Source organism: Vidua chalybeata, chromosome Z, assembly GCF_026979565.1.
Source record: "Vidua chalybeata isolate OUT-0048 chromosome Z, bVidCha1 merged haplotype, whole genome shotgun sequence".
Lineage (NCBI taxonomy): Eukaryota > Metazoa > Chordata > Aves > Passeriformes > Viduidae > Vidua > Vidua chalybeata.
Window position 1 is genome coordinate 33,293,475 of NC_071570.1, and position 9,244 is coordinate 33,302,718.

Here is a 9,244-nt window from a genome sequence, read left to right on the forward strand (position 1 = left end):
ACTTATTTTACTAAGTTAATAGATCTATTACTAAGGTAATAGATGAAACAAATGTGGTTCAAAAGAAGCAGACGTAAACTGTAACCTAAGTGCTCTTTGGTATATCAGATTTTTTTCTTCTTTATTTAGAACATAAGAAAGGGCAGGACCAGACCCTTAATTATGTTTAATTATTGAACCTCTATCCTAGACTTGATCTGATTAGTTGCCTGTTCTCACACATTAATATGTGGATTTCACTGACACGCTGAAAGCTGGCTGCTCAATCTTTCAAAATCATTAAAAGCTGCACCAGGCCTAAGAGACTAGTTAAACATTTGTTTAACTTTCAAAAACCTGGAGTCATCCCTCTGCCAGCCTCGGGGCTATGTACATGCTTACATTAAGGCTTCCACAGTCTTAAACGTTTGTTTGTGGACTGGCCAGTAGCACTCAGGAGATTCCAGGATGCAGAGGGCACTTAATGATAGCATCAGTAACTGCTTCAGCTACTACCATTTGTAGCAAGTTAATAGTAAAGAGAAAAACATCTTACAAAAGTAATGTCATTTACCAGAAGTGATTTGGCACAGAACATGGGAAACCTTTAGAGTACAATAGATATTCTTCCAAGAAATGTGTTCCATATCCACATTTACAGACACTTTCATCCACTATGCACATGAATGCTCTAGAAGAACTAACATTTCAGTCCTGTGGGTGGGAGCAAAGTGAAGCTACTATTCCTGAAACATAAGGAAGGAAGTGCCTTCCACAGAAAGACTCGACTGTTTTCATTGCTGATGCTTCCCTATTCTTTGGGCTGGTGATTCAGGGGTAATTGCTCCAGAGATTGGTTGATCCCAGATGCTACCCCTTCTTAAAGAGAGGCATTTCCACTGTCTCTGTTGGCAGGGTGAGACAGGAAACTGCAGAACTACTGCTAAAAATCTGACCCTCATTGCAAATTGATTTGTTAGCCGTAGTAGTTCAGATTTGAAAAACACTTATCTTCTGTATTATGTATGACCATATCCTATAAAATTACTGACCACTGTATAATTACAGTGAGCCTGTATTAATTAACACTGGCACAGAATAGAGCATTTTGTAGTTCAGTGGAAAAATTAGGCGCGTTTTCATTGACCAGTTGCAAATAGACCTTGCAGCATTTAATCGTGCAGTCTTAGCAAAGGCAGTAAAATTTTACCTCAGGAAGTTGCAGAGTTGGTTTTAACCAAGAAATTCATTAGGCTGATTTCTACCTGTGCCAATGAGTCGACCCACTACATTCCTCTAAGCATAAAGATGAGGGCATGACAACAGACTTTCGTTGACTTATAGCACTGCAAAACACAAATAAAAACCACGAGTGTCCTTCTATTCCCTACTGATTTCACTTGTGGGGAAGAAAAATCCAGTGAAACCAGTCTGATTTTGATCTCAATTTCCAAATATGCCTAATTCCATTTTTCAGTGAGTAGCTTGTCATTAAAAATCTACTAGCATCAACCTCCATGCAAGGCTGCATTCAACAGGTAAAAAAAATTAACTATGCCATTCTTAAATTTCACTTTAGGGTAATATAAAAATTCAACAACAGCAGTATCTTCAAAACCATGCTCTTAAATTACTGGTTTATGACTAAAGCCTTCGTTTAAATGCATTGTCCAAGCTTATGTAACATATCACTGAATAAGCAACAATAATGGGTGTGACAACCTACTGTTAAGGGGAAGGAAGCACCTAATATTTGTAAATGCTCACTGGTCAAAAGGAACTGTGAGTCAAAGGGTACAAAATCAAACAGAAAGTTTTATTAGTAAATTACACATTTGGCATGGAAATTGGTGCTAGTCCCTGACCTACTATGTAAGGATACAGCACTGGGGTTTTGATAAAGGCATAGGGGGAGAGAGAAAGGTCCACCACAATCCATCGTGTGCCTAAAGTCAGCATCCCTACAATGGGCACATATAAAATTGTCAAAATTTTACACATATGTCAAATTAGAGTCAGACTCTCCAAACTGCTCAAACCTAACAAAAGGCATAAGAAACGTACCAATTACTATGTTGTACAGTGTGCAACTACCAACATTTAATACACACAGAAAGGTTTTAATTCCTAAGTGCAATTATGTGAGCATCTTTTTTCATCCATACTCTAGAGAAGATTTATTCCACAAGAAAAGCATCAGGTGTTTTGCTAAGAAGGCCACAAAGTCGTTATCAATTTCAGAATAGAGCACTATGCAATACTTCCTTCCTTCACAGCATTGCAACATCACAACAGCTGTAATTGCAATCCGGTAAAATGCTGGCACAGAAGGGATGCTTTACTCCCAGAGTAATGTCTTTTGTGGTTTATTACTGAATTTTTTTACATGTTTTCATCCTATGGTAATTCAAGATTCACAAGCCTTTTACTACAATTGCAAAGGCAGCTAAATATAATTAAACCCATTTGTACAAACAATCTAAAGGATTTTTTCAAAATTCCATGTGGCTTTAATAGCTGGATGACAAAATGCCAGTTCTTGTAATTTTCCACATTAAGACCATAGTGAACAGACTCTTTATGACAACTTCAATCAGCATGAGTTAGGTGTTGGCAGAGAGTCACTGTGAAGGCAGAGCTGCACTAGGTTTGTAGTAACCACCTGCAATGAAGGAAGTTTCTCACATACACTTCAACAAAACACAGGAAAAATAAGAGAATATGTAGATGAGAACAGCTTATCATACAGATATTCTTCTCTTACACCTACCACTGCCTACTAAATCGTATCACAAAATGCCATGTTGACTCATTTTTTGAACAATGCCAGGGATTGCAACTCCACCACCAACCTGGGAAGCCAGATCCAATTCTTAATAATTTGTTTCTTAAGTTTTTCCTAATATCCAATATAAACCTCCCCTGATGCAACTTAAGGCCTTTTCCACTTGTCATAGAACCACAGAATCATTAATGTTGGAAAAGACCTCCAATACTGAGTCCAACCTTCAATCAAGCACCACTCTGTCAACTAAACCACAGCACTAAGGGCCAACTCCAGGTGTTTTTTGAAATCTTCCACACATGGTGACTCCATCCTCTCCCTAGGCAGCCCATTCCAATGCCTAATCACCCTTTCTGTGAAGAATTTCTCACTGATACTCAACCTAAATGCCCCCTGGTATTAAGGCCACTTCCTCTCATCCTGTGAGTGGTTGCCTGGGAGAAGAGACTGACCCCCATCTTGATACAACCTCTTTTTAGGCCACCCTGAGCCTCCTTTTCTCCGGGATAAATCAACCCCAGCTCCCTCAGCTGCTTCTCACAGGACTTGTGCTCCAGACCCTTCCCCAGCTCCATTGCCCTTCTCTGTTCTCCCTCCAGCTCCTCAGTGTCTTTCTTGGAGTGAGGGGCCTAGAGCTGGACACAGCACTGGAGGTGTGGCCTCACCAGTGCCCAGCACAGAGGGACAATCCCTGCCCTGCTCCTGCTGGCCACACCATTGCTGATCCAGGCCAGGCTGCCATTGGCCTTCTTGGCCACCTGGGCACACCCTGGCTCATGTTCAGCTGCTGTCACCAGCACCCCCAGGTCCTTTCCAGCCACTCTGTCCCAGCCTGTGGCACTGCCTGGGGCTGTTGTGACACAAGGGCAGGACCTGGCACTTGGCCTTGTTGAACCATTGGCCTCAGCCCATCGATGCAGCCTGTCCAGATCCCTCTGCAGAGCCTTCCTGCCCTCCAGCAGATCAACACTCTGATACAGTTTGGTTTCAGCTATGAACTGACTGAGGGTACACTCAATCCCCTCATCCAGGTCATTAATAAAGATACAAAACAAAAGTTCTCCCAGTACTGACTGAGCCCAGGGAACCCCACCTGTGACTGGCCACCAGCTGGAAAATTACTCACTCACCACCACTCTCAAGGTCTGGACATCCTGAAAGTTTTTACCCACTGAACAGTGCACCTGTCCAAGCCTGGGCTGCCAGATTTTCCATGAGAATGCTGCGGGAAACTGTGTCAGGGGCTTTATTACACGTAGCCAACACTAAGTTCTTTGTGAAACTGTTCAGAGTGGAAAACAGTGAGAAGTAAAATACTTCACTAACAAATCTCTCAGCTGCAAATCTGAGGTACATCTTGGTGACTGAAGAACAAAATATGGAAGTACAACTGCTTTTTATAAAATGAAATATCCATAGCTTGGAAAGGTGTTAAAGTACAAAGCATGACCAACCTGAATTTAGACGTTGAAGGTACTCACTCACTAGGGCACCACACTTCTGGAGTAGGAAAAACACTTTAGGAAATGTTTTAGACATTACTTGTTTCCAAGTCTCTGAAATTCCTATGAAGATTCATAGACTGATTTGTGCTCCTTTCTTTCCTACCTGCCTTCCCGCAATTGTACCTTCCAAGGAGTAAGGAGACCAAGTCTTCACTTGGTGAGGCTGGGCTTTTTTGTTGCTGTGGTCTAAGGTCAGGTTTTTCCTTATAACTCCTCAGATGTCTTATGAAGGATACACTAGTATTTAGTTAAGACTAATGTGCTGCCAGTTATCTACACCTTCTAATAAACCACTGCTTTGTATTCTTAAATTGCATATATTGTACTTGCAGTCTACATGCACAAAAATTCTCTAAGTGGTTCAGAGAGGGTGGATTACATATTCACCACTCTAGACAGCAAATGTTAATAAAGCAAGTATATTAATTTCTAGAAGTAATCTCTAAATGAGCTGATCAACTACTACAAAAAAGTTTCTATTGCAAGCTCAAATTCATTTGTTCTGGTAAAGAATATTCCTTTGCTTAGTACATTTATGTATGCTGCATATGACCTTATAATTAAGAACCTCTTAAGAAAACATAGGTCTTCAATATAATTTAATTTGACTGGCATATTTAGACCAAGAATCCCACAAAATCCAGTACTTTTAAGCAGCAGGAATGGAGGGGCAGAGTTGATGTAGACAAAGAATTATTGAGAAAGAATTACGACAAATCATCTGCCTGTTTTCATCTCCCTGCTATTAGTGGTAAAGGGAAAGGCACTAAGAGGTCGAAGTTGAGTCAACTACTTTCAGTATAAACCTCATTCATATTACCAGGACACAGTCTTTGTCAACAACCATCCCATCTCCTATGACCACGAATGTATAATTTTGAACAGTGGAGGATGAGTGAAGCACAGCATTCTTTAAAGTTGGGAGATATTTAAGGATTGGGTATTAAACTATTTAAAAGAAGGAGGGAAAAGAAACAGTGCAAGGAAATCCTGCTTGATAGTATTGCACTACAGGAAAAATGACAAGTTTATATAACACTGGAATTAGCTGACTACAGCCATTGTCCATAGCTCTGACAGTGTCACAGTGTCTAAGACAGTGTCAGCAGGCAACATATACATTCGCAGTGAGAAAATAAAATATTCTTACCAATGTATGGATATCAGGTTCTGAAAGACAAGTCAGATTTATTTAGAAGCATAAAGAGATATTTTCAGCAATTTGACTCCTAAATAATTTTGCAGGGACACAACAGAAGCTGCTGCGATCACTGCCTTCCCAAGAATGCCTCCCTTCGGGGAAGACAGATAGCTCAGGATGAGCACCAGAAGCTCGTGCCACCAGGTGTAGAGTGCAGGTCGATGAATAAAGAGGCAGGAGGGGTTCCTTGTATGAAGTTCCAGTGGCAGTTTAGTAATAGGCACACCAAAGGGATTCAGGGACAGAGGAAGAATTCAGGGACAGAGGAAGAATTCAGGGACAGAGGAAGAAGGGAGGATCCAGGGGGTTATATGTGGGATGGTGGAGGCAGAGCATCAAATCTGAGGGCCAATGGGTAGAGGGACCAGAAGTGGTACAAAGGCAGGGCCAGGGAAAACAACTAACAGAGATGCAGAGGAGGGGTTGCAAGGAATGGAAACCAATGGGGAAAACAGGAACAGTGAATATTCTAGAACTCGGGAGGAGGATGGGGTGATGTAATCAAGGTCATTAACATAAAGAAGCAGAGAACTGTGGGAAAGTGTCTCACTGTGTCACCCTATCTCAAGCAGGCGTCCTCGCAAGGCATCCGTTTCTACATCTCCCTCACCAACCTGGGATGCAACATAATTTGTCAACTCTGAACAGAGATGACTCCCCAGTCTTGAATACAAAGTAGTTCTTCTAAGTGTCCTTTGGCAACACATTTTTTTCTGCTTAATAAAAAGAAACATAAGCTAAACTCAATACCTTCAGAAGTGCCAAAGACTGTACCATAGTTACTTTGAAGGAAATAAACAGCATGAAATAAAAAACACTCAATGTTTTTATTTCAAGCGCTACTGAACTATTGTCCCAAATTAGTTCTACTGATTTCAACATTTCCCTTAAGCTAGCTACAAAAAAAATACAAGTATCAGACAAATTTGAAGAGAATGTGCTAAAATGTAAGATTCCCACAAGATTCCTTGGTCCAAACTCCGTAGCTAAATGATTTCATCTACTGTTACTTCTTAGTTAGTGGAATTAAGACATGGAGAGTGTCACACCATAAAACCCTCAGATAACTGAGGGTTTATAAGAAATATTATTGACAAAGACTGACACTAACCACACACAGTGGAAGTCAAAAGAAAAGTGAAATTTGCAAGAGTACTATATCTACCTTTCAATATTTTTGAAGTACAGGACAATGTACAGACATGCACATTTGACCTGTCCATTTATGGTGTCACTGAAGAAGTTGTGACAGATGTCAAATATCCTCCTGAGTAACCAGGGAATTCCTGGAACTGCTGGACAGCACATTAAAATCACTAAACTTGGCTAACAGAAAAAAAAATCTCCGTATTATTACCTAACATTGAAGCTTTACACTTTGTCTTAAATCAAAGAGGAATACAGGTTTTGCATGAAGCCAGCTGACACACTGAAAATATTCAGCAAGCTTCCTTTTTATTCCCAGTCCTTTAACTGAGGTCAAGGAAAACAGACAGGTCCATTCTTTGGCATTCTTAAAGCTAATTTGTAGGTCAATGTAAATTCCTATGAGCGTTATCAACAATGAAAGAGATGTTTTCAGAACAGACTTTATTATGTCTTCAACAGACTATAGCCTGCTTTCCTATCTGCCAAAACACTCTGCAAGATTTTAATCAACCTGGCATAAGTTTTGCAGATGTTCTATTTTCTTTGTTTTTCAGAACTCTTGTTTACAGTCCTTCAATTCTTATGGCCATAATTTTTGAGTTGGGATGCAGCCCTTAATCACAAAAGCTAAGCATTCTGTGAAAGCTTTGCTTTATTCAGCTACTACCTGAAGATTCCTTACAACTTGTCCATAGCACATGAACACATGAAAGGTTGTAAATTACTCATTGCCATGGTTTGACACCAGCCAAACACCAGTCACCCAAGAAAGTTGCTCACTTACCCTCCCCAGTCACGGCTGGGTAGATGAGAGGGAAAAATTAATGAAGGCTTCCTGAGTTAAGGACTAGGAGAAAACACTCCAAGGACATAACAGGCTTGACTTAGAGGTCCAAAGTGGATTTACTAACAAAATCAGAGGAGGATAATGAGAAGTAAGCCCTTAAAACACTTTTCTTCCCCCAACCCCTCCCTCCCACTGACAGTGCAGGAGATGGGGCGTCGGGGTTTTGGTCAGTTCATCACCCAAGATTGTCTTCTGCTGCTGTGGGAGAGTTGTCCTTCTCCTACTACCCTGTGGGGTCCCTCCTATGGGAGACAGTTCTCTAAACTTCTCCACTGTGGGTCCATTCTCACGAGAGCAGTCCTGCCAAAGTTGCTGCACCACGAGTCCCTCCCATGGGCAGACAGTCCTCCCAAAACTGCTGTGGCATGGGTCACTCTACCACAGGATGCAGTCCTCCAAGGACAGGCTGTTCCAGCCTGGAAGCTGGGTCCTCTCTCTACCATGTCTCCCACTGAATCACAGCCTCCTCCAGGCATCCACCTGCTCTGGCATGGGCACTTCCTCCATGGGCTGTGGATGTATCTCTGCATCCCCCATGGATCCCCATGGGCTGCAGGGGCAAAGCTGCTTCACCAGGGTCTCACCACGTCCTGAAGAGGAATCTCAGCTCCAGCGCCTGCAGCACCTCCTGCCCCTCCTTCTCCAATGTCCTTGGTGTCTCCATGTTGTTTCCATCACATGTTCTCACCTCCTCCTCTTCGCTGACTGGGAACAACACCCACTTCGTTTTGATTTTCTTAATTCAGAGATGCTTTACCATCACCTATAATTGACCCAGCCTTTACCAGCAGCACATCCATCTTCAGAGTCATCAGGGACTGGCTCTGCTGGGTATGGTGGAAGCCTGCAGCAGCTTCTCACAGAAGCCATCTCTGTGTCTCCGCCACTACCATGGCCATGCAAAACCAACACATTAATTTAGGTTTTCCTTTAGTGAAAGGAATTGGACATAATTTTTGCTCAAACTGGCATTAAAAGAAAACACATTGTCAATGTTGTTTTATACATCCCATAAAAACTGAATTTAGCTTGAAAAAAATCCATGTTCATTGCTCAATTAAAGGTTTGATGTCATTTCTCAACACTGGTCTGTCAAGAAGCTTCAACCTAATATTGAACTGAAGTCCCAATACAAATAGCATCTTTACATAAACCTGAAGGTAGACAATGGGGAAAAAAAAAAAAAAATCAGTGACCCCAGTTGAGCACTAACTACAGGTAGTAGAATCACAGATATGTGGTTACACAGTTTTCAGGTTAAAATCAGTTCCACAAAAGCTTTTAAGAACACTTTCCCTGACTCGCCACCAGGACAACCAGATTCTCTTGAAGAAGAAGGCACTGTACTTGGAATTTTCCAGTAAGTTTTTCAACATGTTCTCCATGTAAGACTAATTGAACGCAAAAATAAAATAAACAGGCAGTTGACAGTGCACTTCATTCCCCACCTTAACTTCCCTTGGCAGTGTTTTCCTCCAGCTGAAAATTACACTGAAATATTTTCCTGCAGATTTAAGTATTTATTTAAATAATAACAAAGCTTAAAGCAGAACTGAATATCGTATCTTTCTGCAAATACTGCTCTTCAAGTTCGTATTTCTTCTTCCCAGCAGACTTAGTCCTTCCAACTCTCACCCTCTCATAAAAAGTAGCAAAGATGACTTTTCGTCTATAATACTATTCTAGGGACTGGTTTGTTGGTTTGATTTTTTTTTATGAGAGCTTGCAGCTCTATGCTAGAAAAACCATCATTTATTTACCTTTCTGTGTACATGATT